Below are 11192 nucleotides of genomic sequence, written 5' to 3'. Positions count from 1 at the left end.
CTCAAAGTTGTCTTGAGAAACCATATACATCATAAATTCTGTTATTATCCCCACCACGCCCAGTTCCCCTGCCCCAGCCAATGTGTGTCCCTCAGCCCCCAGGGTCAGCACAGTGTCCTGACAACATGTATGGGTGGAACTGAATAGCAAGCACAATGAGGGACCTAAATCTGCCACAGAAAACTGCCTGGCCCACTCAAACCTACGCATGTAAACCACCGCCAAGGTTGCATTTCTGTTAGCACAGACCACTGGGAAGGGAGTGTGCCTAAAAACACCACCTCTGACTTTTTCATGCCTACTCCAAGCCTTACAGTAATTTCATTAATTGTAGAAAAGTGGCAGATTTTAAGAGACCATTCCATCAAATAATATTCTTGAGTTTGATGAAACAGGTGCAAACCTGTTTTCACTTTTCTAGGACTTGGAGTCACAATCTTAACAGCTAATATAGAAATGTTCCTTTTTTTTTTTTTTTTTTTTTTTTTTTTTTTTTAGTCTCCCTTTGTTGCCCAGGCTGGACTGCAGTGGTGCAATCTTGGTTCATTGCAACCTCTGCCTCCCAGGTTCAAGAAATTCTCCTGTCTCAAACTCTCAAGTAGCTAGGACTACAAGTGCACGCCACCACACCCAGCCTTTTGTGTGTATGTGTGTGTGTGTGTGTGTGTGTGTGTATTTTTAATAGAGATGGGGTTTTGCCATGTTGGTCAGGCTGTTCTCAAACTCCTGACCTGAGGTGATCTGCCCACCTTGGTCTCCCAAAGTGCTGGGATTACAGGCCTCAACGCCTGGCCAAGATGTTTTTGTAAGCACATCAAAACCCTGAGAAAACCTGCTCACACTCCGGTGTGTCTACATCTCAATTTTTCATTTTTTCTTTTTTTTTGAGATGGAGTCTGGCTCCAGCCCAGGCCGGAGTGCAGTGGCGCCATCTTGGCTCACCGCAACCTCCACCTTCAAGGTTCAACCAATTCTCCCACCTCAGCCTCCTGAGTAGCTGGGACTACAGGCATGTGCCACCACGCCTGGGGCTAATTTTTGTATTTTTAATGGAGATGGGGTTTCACCATGTTGGCCACGCTGGTCTCAACCTCCTGGCCTCAAGTGATCCACCTGCCTCGGCCTCCCAAAGTGCTGGGATTACAGGCATGAGCCACTGCGCCTGGCATTATTTTTTCTTTGCATATACCACCATAAATGAATTTATTTTACTAATGTAATCAAACCATAAACTCTATGCAACTAGTGTTTTCCACATAAGATATTGTGGCCATCTTCCCATGTCAGAATATGTAGGGCTACGCCATCATTTTTAGTGTCTGAATAGTATTCTGTTGACTGAGTGAAGCATGATTTATTATCTAACTCCCTCTATCCCATCTCTTCCCACATGAGCAAGTCAGAGCCCAGAGGGGCCAAAGCCATTTCACAAGGAGACACCTCAAATGATCAGTCCAAGAGAGTTTTGCTGTGAGAAGGAACACAGGAAGGTAGCCAAGTATGACATGGTTTCCCATAGCTGGCTTTAGACACCCCAACACCCCCACACCCACATCTCCTACAGAAGAGTATGCAGCTTCGCCTCAGCCAAAATGCCCTCCGAGGCAGGGCTCCACCCTGACAACCGCCTTTGTCCTGGGCTCTGGGGACCTGCCCTCAAGTCTCTAACACAGACTTCAGGGCCAGGAGGCCCCAGAAGCTGATGCCTTGGGCTACTGTCTGCTGCCCTAGTGTCATCACACACAGGGGTCAGTGACTTGTGTCAGGCCTTCTGGAGTAAAGCCATCAATCATCTCCCTGCCCCTCCGGTAATTTACTAAGAGAGATGGAGGGACCCGGCTCTCACTCTGCCAAAGGCAATCTCTCAGAGAAAGATGACCTGGGCCATCCCCAGGGGAGGAAGAAGGAAGATGGCAAGACCTACATTGTCCCCATTAGCAGCCCTCTGGACAGCTCCCTCGGGTTCTGGGCCTCTCTGAGTGTTGAGAAGCTCCAGAAGCCACTTATAGGAAGCACGCACCGGTTCAGACAGGGCTGCAGGTCCCCCTCTGCACTCCCCAGCTGTGGGGCCTCAGGCAAGTCTCCCATCCTCTCCATGGCCCTATGTCCTCATCTCGATGCACCCCTTAGGGGGTTTCAATGGGAATGAAATAAGATAATCCTCAGCACACTGCCTAGAAGGTGGCATTCGAGTTATCACTGCCCCAGGAGGCTGGTAGAGAGCCAGGAGCAGTGGGTAAACTGGCCAAGCTGCCCCCGCAGGGGGATGGGGTAGGGAAATTCTAGGGGAGTTTTCCTCAGCACCTGGATGTCAGTCCCTGGAACTCTTTCAGGCCTCTGGAAGGAAATATCGATCCTCACGGCCCCGGGGGAGGCTGGGCTGGCCTGGGCAACTGGAGACACAGCAGCTCATGCAGCCGCTTCCATTTGGCCCAGGTGCAAAGCATTGAAAGCATCCTTGTGGGGACCACAAAATGTAAAGGACTGACAACTCCAGCCCAGGCCCACACCCCGCCTCACATTACAGGTGAAGAGCCTGAGACCCAAGTCTAGGAGGGAGTTGCCTGAGGACACACAGTGAGTAAAGGCAAAGTCTAGACTTTTCTATTAAAGGGTGGTTCTGTAGATGAGGAGAGTGGCTCAGAAACAGTAATGGGAAACATTTTGATTTACAGAAGCACCATTTCCACAAGACTTTATAAGGTCTGAGACTCCCAGGCTGCCTATAGAACCAGGTGGACTATAGAGGTTCCCAATTCTCAGAGCACTTTCCCTTTCTCCCCCTGGCTAAGTTCAGGGCAGAGTCTGAGGCCCTGGCTGTGGTGTGCCTGGGAGCAGGCTCAGAGTTGTCCCTGCCAGGCTGCCTTTTGTAACTAGCACTGCTCAAATGAAAAGCAGTTTAAAATACCTGAAAGGATTGAGGCAAGTAGGCGACAGGTTTATGAGCTTTTGCCACGTGCTTTCACATTTAATCTTTACTACAACTCCATGAGACAGGTGTTGCTGCCTCCATTTCATAGCTGTGGGAACCACTTCAGAGAGGTTAGGTAAACTGCCCAAAGTCACACAGCCAGTACGTGGAGAAGCCAGAATTAGGAACCCACTTCCTAAGAGGCAAAAAATGCCAAGTAAGGCTCACAGGGCTATGAGCCAAGGAGCATAAGAAATTCAGCCATGTGTGCCCCAGGTTCAGGAGACTGGGCATAGCCCAGAGGACACTTCGGCAGAGGAAACATGACCCAGACAGCATGGTAGCAAGGTCTCTTGGCTCTGCTCCAGAGCTGGATCTGTGACCTTGGAGAAACCATACCACCTCTCAGAACCCCAGCTGCTGAGCACTGGTAGGGAAACAAAGGGAGATAACCCCTGACTGGCTTCTGAAAAAGGAAGCAAACAACCCACTGGGCTTATCAGACCTCTTGGAAGCTGACTCAGAGGCTCCCCTGAACTCATGGTTGTGGATGACCTGGGGCCTGGGAAGCAGAAACCCCACACCTGTCCTCCTCCAGGTCCCAGGGAGCCAGGATCAGAGTGGCTCTCCACCTCCCCTGTAAAGGAATCCAGGCCTGGCAGGGGCGGCAAACAGCCAACCTCCTCTCCTAGCATGAGCACGCAGCCAAGGCCTGAGTCACTCCCGGCTTGGCCCACGGAGGTGGGCAAGCTGCCCCAGTGCAGTTCATCTGGCCTTGCCCAAGGTCATCCCAGCCAGCCTCCTGCCTGGCGCATCAAGGCCAGCGACGGTCTGCATGGGGGCTGTGAGAGCTGGGGAGCCAGAGCCCTGGGTGCACTTTCTGACCTTAGTAAGGCTGTGTGACTTGGGGAAATTGTTTCATTTCTTTGAACCTCAGCTCCCTCATTTGTAGACATAGGGATAGCACCTCCTTGGAAGGAGTATTAATAGAACGTACATGGGTACCTGGAGCATAATAAGCACCCAATGAGACAGGCTGCTGTGGCTTCGGGCACAGGCCTGGGACCTTTTCCCGGGGTAGACTCACTCCCTGAGCAATCTCATCCAGCCCCATGCCTTGGAATACCATGTGCATACTGAACACTGGCTCTCATGTGCTCCAGCCTCTCCTGTGGGCACTCCCCTCAACCCCACACTCATACAACCTTCCTGCTGCCTCCACTTGGACACCCAACAGCAGCTCCAATGACATGGATCCATCCGACCTGGGATTCCCTCCAACCCCAACCTGTTCCTCCCCTGCCTTCTCCATCTCTGTTAATGGCAACTCTCCCTGGCTTCGGCCAAAACCTTTGGAGCCATCTTGGAGCGCTCTCATTCTCTTACACTCTGTGTCCAATCTATGGCAAAGCCTGTCTTCCCCGTCTTCCAAATGATTTCTGAATCTGGCCACTCCTCACCACCTCCACAGCTACCACGCCCTCCCTAGCTCCCTGCCTCCCACTTGCCAGCCTAGAGACCCCTCATCGCAGGGGTCATGCCCTTCCTCTGCTCCACACCTCCCAGTGGTTCCCATGTTCCCAGAATACCCAGAGTTTTACTGTGGCCAACCCACATGGTCCTGCCCATGACACCTTTTGACCTTGCTGTCAAATATGCATGCACACATACGGAGAGAGCCTCACTCTCGGCAGTTACCTGGATCATTGCTAGTCCACCAATGAGCCAGGCACACTCCCACCCAGGGGCCTCTGAACTTACTTTTTCCACCACCTGCTATGTTCTGCTCCCACATATCTACACAGCTCCCTTCCTTCTGGTCCCTACTCAACCATCACCTTGAGTGGGGACCAAAGAGGCAAGTCCACCCCCCAACATCCCAGTGTTCCTAACCCTTTAGGCTTACCTGTCCTGTTCATGAAACAGACCACCATGGATATTATACATTTGTCACTGATATCTTCTCCATTAGAATGTAAGCTCCATGAGGGCAGGGGCTTTGCCATACTCACTGTGGTATCCCCAGTGCCCGAATCGGTGCCTGGCATGGTCAATAGGTATTTATGAGGCGAATGAGTAAAGAAGGGAAGGAAAGATGGAGGAGTGCAGTAACTGTGCATTTCCCTCCCTTCCCTTCCTCCTCTGGCTCACAGCAATGGTGGGCGGGGGGCTTTTCAGTTTCCAAAGCCCTCTCTCCCCCACATACTCATTTACTCCTCACAACAAACCTATAAGATATATAAGGAAATGTGTTATTATCTCACTTCAGAGACAAGGGGTCTGAGGCCAAGGCAGCCCAGTGACATGGACACAAGGCTGATGGCAGGCTGCCCCTTTCCAAGCCAATGCCAGCACCGGGGGCAGGAGGTCAACCCCCTCCTAGATCTGACTTGACCTTCCATTCTGCCCCCCAAGAGGATCAGGGCCCAACCCTGAAAGGTGGGAGTTAGAACAGGAAGCCACAGGTCCCAACGGCCAGCACCTTCCTGTGCCCCACCCAGAGGTCACTCTTCTGGAAGGAGGGTAGGACTCCTCAGACCAGCTCTGTCTCTGCACACCCCAGCCTCCCTCCTCTGAAAATCACCAAGGAGCAGACCCTGCGTCCATCTGTGATTGTCGTGATGCCTACCTGCAGAGGGATTTGCTTCTTGCCTAAGATCTGGGCCCAGCCCAGTGGCACTGCCAAACCAGGCCACTAGGTGGTGTCCCAGAGCTCAGGCCTGGGCAGCTCCCAGGGAAAGGGCCAGAGTGGCTTTTCTCTCAGAACCCAAGAATGTGCCCCACCCCCACACTTGGACTGACTAAAAGGGAGAAGAACCACCCAATTGCCTCAGGGGTCTTAGTACCCAAGACCTGCAGAGTTGTCAAATCGTTTAGTCCTAGGTGGGAGATCTGTGGCACATGTGCCACCACCTTCTAGCCCTCGTCCTTGGCAGACATCACTAATCCATCCAGGTATTACTGTCCTACAGTACCCACACAACCTCAGAACCCTCTGCAACACGGCCTCTGCGCAAGCCACGACCAAGTGATTAGAATTGGCATGCAAGACAACCCACTTGCCAGCGCTCTCATTTCCCGTATGGGGAGATGCAGCCCAGGCTCACTGTCTCATTAGGAATCCAGGCTGCAAAAGCCAGTGGGGCCAGAATGAGGTCATATGACCCTGGGAGGCTTGTGTAACCATGGTTGAGTCCTGCGGAAACCTCAAGTGGGTAATGGCAGAGGCTGCTGGGCTGGGGCAGCTGCATCCTCGGCCAATTGTCACCTCAGAGCGGGTGGAGTGCAGGGAAATCTGCCTGAGCTTCTTGGCTTCAGAGCCGAAGAGGCCCCAAAAGGGGGTGAAAGGAAGGGGAGAGGAGAGCAAGAGACAGATAGAGGCTCTCAGGGTGTGTGTGTGTGTGTGTGTGTGTGTGTGTGTGTGTGTGTGTGTGTCAGGCAGCCCTGACAGAGACGCCTTGTCCTCCTGCCCCTGCACAGGCTTGTTTTCTTCCCAAGCTATTAATGTCGCTGCAGCTTCAAAAGCCGGGTGACCTTTAAACGCTGAGCCTCCTGCTCCTGCCCAAGGCTCGGAAAAGGCTTAATGGAAACTCGACCCAAATGGCCACAGCTGCTGGGGCTGCCACAAAGCCAGCCTCATTCCCGAGGCCCCCAGAGCTGCTGGGCAGCCACACCTGTGCCCGCCCCCAGGCAGCCAGGAAGGGCAAAGAGGACCCTCGGGCACAGCCATTGGAGAAAAGAGACTGCTGGACCTTAGGGGAGGAGGAGGAGGGCAGGGGAGACAGACAATGCTGTCATGCGCTGCTGTGTGACCTTGGGTACTTCTCTGGACCACTGATCTCTTCTACATCTGTAAAACATGAGAATTTGGCAGTGTGGTGGCTCATGCCTGTAATCCCAGCACTTTGGGAGGCCAAGGCAGGTGAATCAGGAGATCAGGAGTTCAAGACCAGCCTGGCCAAAATGGTGAAACACCATCTCTACTAAAAATACAAAAATTAGCCAGGCATGGTGCTGGGCACCTGTGATTCCAGCTACTTGGGAGGCTGAGGCAGAGAACTGCTTGAACCCAGGAGGTGGAGGTTGCAGTGAGCCAAGATCATGCCACTGCACTCTAGCCTGGGTGACAGAGCAAGACTTCGTCTCAAAAACAAAACAAAACAAAACAAAACCATGAGGATTTGATGAAAGGACTCGTCAAGCTCTTTGCCCGCAAGAAGCCCCACTGTCACCCAGAGAAACAGGACACCTGGTTTCTATGCCCACCCAGCAGGGCTGCCGGCAGGGGTGAGGCTAGGGGCAGCCCCTGCCTTCCAAAGGCTACCCCATGAGCTGTGCAGGCTGGGCATGGCATGACGCCTTGGCCACCCCCACCCCTATCACTTAGATCTGTATGGGTGGGGCCTTCCTTTAAAATTTGTTTTTAACCTTTAAAAATCAGAAGAAAGGCCTGGCTTGGTGGCTTATGCCTGTCATCCCAGCACTTTGAGAGGCCAAGGTGGGCAGATCATCTGAGGTCAGGAGTTCGAGACCAGCCTGGCCAACATGGTAAAACCCCGTCTCTACTGAAAATACAAAAATTAGCCTGGTGTGGTGGTGCGCACCTGTAATCCCAGCTACTTGGGAGGCTGAGGCACAAGAATCACTTGAACCAGGAGGCGGAGGGTGCAGTGAGCCAAGGTCACACCACTGTACTCCATCCTGGGCAACAGAGTGAGACTCTGTCCCAAAAAAAAAAAAAAAAAAAAAAAAAAAAAAAAAGATTAAAAAAAGACCTTTTCTTTTCTAATTTTTCTCTCTCCTGCCTCAACACTTGTGGCCATGTCTGTAGCCAATGGGAGATGTGGGGCAGGGACGAGGGCAAGAGGTTCCAGAGGAGGTGAATGAGGTCCCTCATGGACAAATTGGTCCCAGAGCCTCAGTCCTAAGGATATCATCATTCATCTCTGCTCCTGAGGCCCAAATATCAGGCGTGGCTGCCACAAAAGGCACCATCAAGAAGCCAACACTGCCTTCCAGTGAAAAAGATCCAAGATGAGGCTCCTCAGCAGAGAAACATGTCATTTGTTTGGTTCATCTTAGCAAGATAATGGTCATAACAGTCATAATGAGAATAGATAACACTTATTGCCTGCTTCCTTATATGCTAGCCACGACTCGAAGTGCCTTATTGCATGTTAACTCTCTTCATCCTCTCTACAGCTCTATGAGGTGCATATTACTACTGCTGTTTCCACTTTATAGTAGAAAAATGAGGCATAGAAGAGTTGAGTAACTTGTTCAAGGTCACACAGCTAAGCGGCCAAGCTGAAATTTGAACCCAGAGGGTCCGATTCCAGATTTCACGCTCTGTATCCACTGGGCTTGATCACCATTCCATACTCCCTAGAGCCAAGCACAGAGCTGGGCACACAGCAAGAACCCAATAACTGGGAGTTAAATTGAATTCTAAAGGGCAGGGCTGCCCCTGGAGAGGCTGGGGGTGCCTGGGTGCCGCTGGAGGTATAAGGGATGGTGCTTATGTCCAGGAAGCAAGGGAGAAGACAACACTGTGGCAGTTTCCTCACAAACACTTTTTCCCACCCTACTGAAGTTGTCAAGTTGCCTGAGCAACCAACTGTTTTCCACCACAACCTGGGCTGGCTGGGGACTATCTCCACAACAGTCCCTCTCTCCATAAACAAAAGCCACCAGCTCAGCCAAGATATTCGACTCAGGTGCCTGGGAGGAGATCAAACCTCAGTGGATGAGGGGGGTTACTGTCCCCCCTGCTCCCCCAGCAGGTGCCACAGCTCTAGGGGACCCCACTGGGCTGGCAGGAACATGTGCGTTCATGCTACCAAGTCAAAGGGCCCATGCTGGAGGAAGGAGGCCACCAGTAACTCAGGTGCACGGCCAAGGAAGCTGGGCTGGCTCCAGGCATGAGCTCATACTGGACCAGGCCCAGCTTCTTGGGAAAAGGGGTCAGCTGCTCCTCCCTGGGCTTCTCCTATAGGCAGTCAGGCTGAAGCCCTCCAACAGGCTGAGTTCTGAGATCTGGACAGCAGCAGGAGACACCTCTGGGCCCCCAGGATAGGCAGCAATCAATGCCCCACAATTTAGCATCTGAACATGCCCAGGTAATCCAGGCCAAGGAACCCATGATTAGAAAGGAGCGCTCGGGATGGGCAGAGGAGGGTCCTACAAACAGAACTCCCAACCCCTGCCCCTACCCTCCACACTAAGGCACACTTTGCACCTACCTACTGATTCAGGAATTCCACTTCTATGAAATTTACCTACAGATGATATGTTTGCAACTGTGTATGTGCATAAGGATATTCCTTGTAAGTGTAACAGCAGAAGACTGGAAACACTCTACAAGTCTACCCAGTAGCAGGCTGATGAAAATATGATACATTATCAGCATCCTCCTCTCTATATATAATGCTATTCAATAACAAACAAAAATGAGGGATTTCAATATGTCTCCTTAGCCCAAGACCTAAGGGAACAATGCAAGGTGCCAAACAATGAGTATAGTCACTCTACTATAGTGCATTATGGGGGGTGTGTGTGTGTGTGTGTGTGTGTGTGTGTGTATGAACTCTGAAAGGATTCACAAGAAACTTACATGTTTCCCCTGGGGAGAACTGGGTCATAAGAGATAGATCAGGGAAACTTTTCCACTATAGATTCCTGTATACCTTTAAAATTTTGATTGATACTCATTTATTAATTTAAAAATAAAATATGCAAATAATCCATTATTATTGGATTACTGAGAACATTAATAGCATTGCCAGTGATTTTTATATCTTTTGCTTTTTTTTTTTTGATATGGAGTCTCTCTCTGTCATCCAGGCTGGAGTGCAGTGGCGTGATCTCAGCTCACTGCAACCTCTGCCTCCCAGGTTCAAGTGATTCTCCTGCCTCAGCCTCCAGAGTAACTGAGACTACAGGCACGTGCCACCATGCCAAACTAATTTTTTGTATTTTTAGTAAAGATGGGGTTTCATCATGTTGGCCAGGCTAGTCTCGAACTCCTGATCTCAGATGATCCGCCTGCCTAGGCCTCCCAAAGTGCTGGGATTACAGGTGTGAGCCACCATACCCAGCCATGTCTTTTGCATATTCTATTATCTACAACAGACATAAGTTACTATTTAATAATAATTACAGCAAACATCTGTGAGCACTTGCTAGGTGCATGTATTTTCTATACACTTGGCATGCATTATCTCATCGAATCCCCACAGTACAGCAATGAATGCATCCACTCCACAGAAAAGAAAACTAAGGCTCAGAGAGATTAAATAACTTACACAAGGTCACACAGTCAGTGGCAGAGCCAGATTTGGAATCCAAACAGTCTGGCCCCGGAGTCCACGATCTGCTTAACTTCCAACCTATAGTGTCTCTAATTAAAAGTTTTTCTAGAATGTCTTTACTCTCTAATTAAAACAAAATTTTTAAAAGCCTGAATTATGGCCAGGTGCAGTAGCTCACACACCTGTAACCCCAGCACTTTGGGAAGCTGAGGCAGGTGGATCACGAGGTCAGGAGTTCGAGACCAGCCTGGCCAATGTTGTGAAACCCCATCTCTACTAAAAATACAAAAAATTAGCTGGGTGTGGTGGCAGGGTCCTGTAATCCCAGCTACTTGGGAGGCTGAAGCAGGAGAATCACTCAAATCCAGGAGGCAGAGGTTGCAATGAGCCGAGATTGCACCACTGCACTCCAGCCTGGGCGACAGTGCAAGACTAGGTCTAAAAAAAAAAAAAAAAAACTGAATTATGGTAGAAAAAATCTTAAGGAAGCAAACCCCAGAGGCTCCAGGGCTTTAAACCTTTTCAATCCTAAGAATCCCAACCCAATCCTTCCTGCTCTAATCATTTAGGCAGGCTTTCTCCAGTCACCGCACCCCCGTGGGGCACCCTCCAACCTTGGTCAGGGACCCACCTGCCTCCTGCTGGGGATGCAGGGAAGGAATGAGGGTTGAGTGGGCAAAGTGCTGGCTCATAGCATAGCTGTTTCAGAGGTAGAACCATGGTGTGGAGGGACTGTTGGGGCACAGCAGGGCTGGGGGTCTGGCCAGGAAACTCCTGGTGGAGGGGAAACCACAAGTTGATGTTTACTGGTGCTATGTCTGGGGTAGGAAGCCATGGAGCTGAGTGGTGAGGAGTGGGGCTTTAGCCTGAGTGGTCAGGAGTTGGGCAGTCCTCTGTTTACCTCCTGATCCTGCAGCTTACTGGGCAAGCAGGATTGCTCTGAGCATATTTCCTTATCTGTAATATGGGGA

The sequence above is a fragment of the Macaca thibetana genome, chromosome 16 (assembly GCF_024542745.1).
Source record: "Macaca thibetana thibetana isolate TM-01 chromosome 16, ASM2454274v1, whole genome shotgun sequence".
Taxonomy (NCBI): domain Eukaryota; kingdom Metazoa; phylum Chordata; class Mammalia; order Primates; family Cercopithecidae; genus Macaca; species Macaca thibetana.
The sequence above is the reverse complement of the archived record's forward strand: the minus strand, read 5'-3'. Positions refer to the sequence as shown.